The following is a 4,124-nucleotide window of genomic DNA, read 5'->3' as shown; positions in this document are numbered from 1 at the left end:
ACCTGCCTCCGGCCGCGCCGCCGCCGCCGCTGTTGACGTGGAGACCGCCCGGTTGCTACGGCACGGCCTCACCCCCCCCCGCGCCAGGCCCGCGCCCCAACGCAAAAGGGGGGGAGGAGGAGAAGTGCGAGGGCAGAGCTGCCCCGAGGGCGGCAAATGGGCAGGGCGCGGGGATGGGCGAGGGCTTCCCCAGGGGCCCGCGCTGCGGGGGCGCTGCCGTGGTGCCCCTGCTGCGGGGGAATAAGGGCGGAATAAATTCATTGTCAACAGGCGGCACAACAACGGCGTGCGTGCATTTCTTCGGGAGCCAGAAATACACGAGCCAACTTGGAGAGTCGCAGAAATCTATATATAGTGGATCCGAGCCCTCTGGTCCCGTTCATTCTTAATTTAGACTAAGCCACTGACAATATTTAGACTAAGAGCAGCCGCGTGTCCTTTGTTTAAATCGGAGGAACGGTACAGACTGCCGGGGAATTGCCATGCTCCTGGAGAAGCCTAACTAAAAATTACTCTAGTGTAGTAAAATAAACAAAAAATGCGTGTCACAAACCTGAACTCGATATTAAAAAGCTCCTGTTGATGTTGGATAGCCAGAAACCCGGGTCTGTATATGCGATATTTGGGCTGTAAATGTGAGCATAGTTTCCAGCTAAGAAACAGATAGTGCTGAGCTCTGCACTTTCTCTGTTTTGCTTTGGTTTACTATGCAATCATAAAGTAATAAAAGATTGGTTGCTTTGTAGGATCAACTGATCAGTCTTATCTATGTATTGATGTTCAGATGGAAATACACACCCACAGGCATGGACGGGGCTGTCTTGCGGCACGCCAAAGCATTGGCTTCAGCTCTCTGAGATGGCTTGGTAAACAGCGATAGGGAAGAAAAGTTCCTTATAAGGCATGCGGCTGGGATGGGAACGCGGCTTTCTGGAGCTCCAGCCTCTGGTACAGTTGGAACCAAGGGTTTAAAGACTAGCCTAGGCATGGCAAGTCATTTGGGATTGCACAACTGTCCCCCTGAGGTATGGAAAAGGCATTTATTTCTCATGCATGAAACAGTTTCCCATTATATCATTAAAAACAGTAGGTACTGAATGTTCTCTGGATCCTTTCGGACACTGTGACTGCCATAGCACAAGCTTCTTTAGGGACCTATATTTTTTGGGGGCGCTTTTAAGATGTCTCTTGAAAGTGCAGGTGCAATGGCCCAAAAATCAATCTAGTCGATCTCCTGACTTGTTTTGCTGCTTCCAGCAACGGAAGTTTTTTATCAAACACCTAAAATGCCTCACTCAGGTAGCTTTTTCTGCACTATAGAGAACGAGCCCATCTATCCTCATGCCTAAATGTCTGTAAATGTAGTAATTGCAAGTTTAAAAAAAATAAATTATATGTGCTATAACTTTTTATGCAAAGAGTCTGCCAGAAACCTTCACTCTAGGCTCGGCTACGCTAAACAAAAAGTGTTGCAAGAAAACATTCCTTACAATGCTTTGAATCGCAGCTTGTACAACTGCCTGACAAGCCCAGGGGCAAAGGCTGGCAAATGCAAAGCTACTTCTAGCTCCCACAGGCTTCGTGATCAACTGGCTGTCTTTCTTAGTTAAAGTTCTTAGGAAAATAAGATGCTCTCTGCATATCAAATAAACATTGTTCCTGGTTCACGTAGAAGCCCTGCTTTGGCCACTGCCGCCCTGCAACTCGTGCGGAAAATGAGGAATGTATTCTCCAGATGCTGCCTGCTAAATGGGGCAAGGCTGAATAATAAAGGAGGCGAGGATCCAAGTGACTGAGAAATGGGAATTCACTCCTCGTACAGGGATGATAAAAGTAAATCTTGAGCCATTCTGTCATCTGACCTTTAGGCTGAGTGACAAAGTGATATTGATGGCTGGAAAGCACGTTATTATGTCATTCATTAGAACATGTATTGTAATGTGGGCCTGAGATTGCATTAGCAAGCATGACTGTGTTGTGACTCTAGAATATTTCACCTACCAATAAATATATTTGATCACTTTTTCTTATGGCTAAAAATCAGCATTGTCAGCATTTCCTCTATGTTAGTGCTTACAACATGGAACTATTTGCTTGGGGTTTGTGACGATTCTCTTTCAACCAAAATCAAAATATAATCCACTCTTTTTCTGTCTTCCATTTGTTTAAAAAAAACTCTTTAGCATTTTCCCTTCTTTTTTTAGATAATTAAACCCACATTTAACATAAATTTGCAAAAGTTCTCTATCCATGCAAAGCATTGTACATGGTGCATCTAATCTAACTGCTATCGTGTTAAGAAAGAGACAGTCTCTTATAGTGATACCTAGGATCAGTAAGTAAGGATACTTATGGCACTGATGCTTATGGCTATGATAGTACAAATAATGGAGCTTCTCCAGGAAGTTTAGCGCTGTCACACATCCTGCCCCGCAGCGTCATGCTTCCTGTTGACTCCCTCTCAGAGAAAGACAGGAATCGGTTGCAAGGGGTAAGGAAAAACCAAAAGCAAGCTGGATTGAAGCTGAGTTAGTGCTGTCCTTGCTAGACACATTGTTTACAGTGATTGTCTACAAAAAAAATGCATACACCTAAAAACCAGTTTATCAGCACAGGCGGAATATAAAAAGCATAAAAAGAAAGTCAAAGAAGTGAAATATTTTAAATACTCCTTTCATGTGTATGTTGTTCTCGCCCTTCAAGAACCTCCTAAAAAAATCTTCTTCATAGTATGTCTGCAAAGTCAGAGGTAAATGAGCTAGCCATAGAAGGGCTGACCCTGGTGTCAGCAGTGGTACAATGACATGAGCAGGGATTTCGCCTGCTCCTGCCTAGAAGGCAGGCAAACAAGGCAGGACAGAGCATTGGGCAGTAGAGCCGGATTTAGAGCAGGCTTAATCGCATCTGTATGGCATTGCACTGTACCTTGTACATTTACCCAAAGAGAAGTATTTTAAGGTTCTAGACATTCCTTAAATTGGTCCTTCAGTTTTTTAAGATATTCCTTAAGTTCTGCATGTCAGAACTGTGCAGCCTACAGCCTGTGACTGACTTACAGCCCATGGGCACCTCAGTCTGCCTAATGTGAACTTAAAAAGAAGTAATCACACTTTTGGGTGAGGACATTGTAGGGAGGTAGCGTGAAATGAAAAAATAGGCACTGTGTAGTGGGAGAGTGGAGGATGAAGGGAGGTGTGGGAAAGGGCAAATGGGGATAAACTAAAACTTTAGGGGGAAGAGCTAGAGACAGGAGGGGAGCTAAGGGGTATGCGACTGATGTGCGATGGCAGGGAGAAGCAAGAATTCAAGCTGTAGAAGTGGGATCCGCATTAAAGGCATGAATACACATAATAGGAAAATGGGGAGGGGCTGGACTGGCACGGTGGAAGTGATGTGTGTAGGGGCTTTCTACCCCTTGCCCCACAATCTGCATAACAAATTGGATGCGCTGGATAAACTGTGAGTCCCATGCTGTAGGAGCGCTGTACTGGAGGAGGAAGGCATGGGAGTAGGAGGCTAATGTCACTGCACATAGGTCTAACCGAACTATAATAGCTGTAGGACTAAACTGTTAGCCATAGAATAATAATAAAAAGCTGGGCATCTCCTGTGAATGTCTAGTGCCCATGTTTAAACATCTAGTTTCAGGCCTTGAGAAAAGAGAGTCGTGTTTCCAACAGAAGCCAGTAACTGGTTGTCTTCAACAGCCCACCCGTGTTTTAGAGTTCTGCATGTCTTCTCTACATAGTCATCCTTTGCTGCTTCCCGAATCTGCCATGTGCAGTCTTGCAAGAAGGATGGTTGCTGAAGATGCACATACCATTCTGTGGCTTTTATTTTTTTCTCTTCTTTTTACTTTTCTTTAGATCTATACTTAACTAGAAGTGTTTCCAAACTGACAGGAGTAAACAGAAACTTCTCCGTCCCCGCAAATTTCTGTCTTCCAGTTACCACATGTAGCATGACCAGGTGCTAATGAAGCTGAGCTTGTCACTGAAGAAGCAATGCTACTCGGGATGGTGCATAACAGATTGATCAGAATTTAAAATAACAAATAAATAAATAATAAAAAAGATAGCAGTGCTCCGTGACCTTTGTGTTTGACAGGCACTGCACATTGAGGT

Source organism: Pygoscelis adeliae, unplaced genomic scaffold, assembly GCF_000699105.1.
Source record: "Pygoscelis adeliae isolate BGI_AS28 unplaced genomic scaffold, ASM69910v1 Scaffold50, whole genome shotgun sequence".
Taxonomy (NCBI): domain Eukaryota; kingdom Metazoa; phylum Chordata; class Aves; order Sphenisciformes; family Spheniscidae; genus Pygoscelis; species Pygoscelis adeliae.
This window is presented reverse-complemented; position numbering follows the sequence as displayed.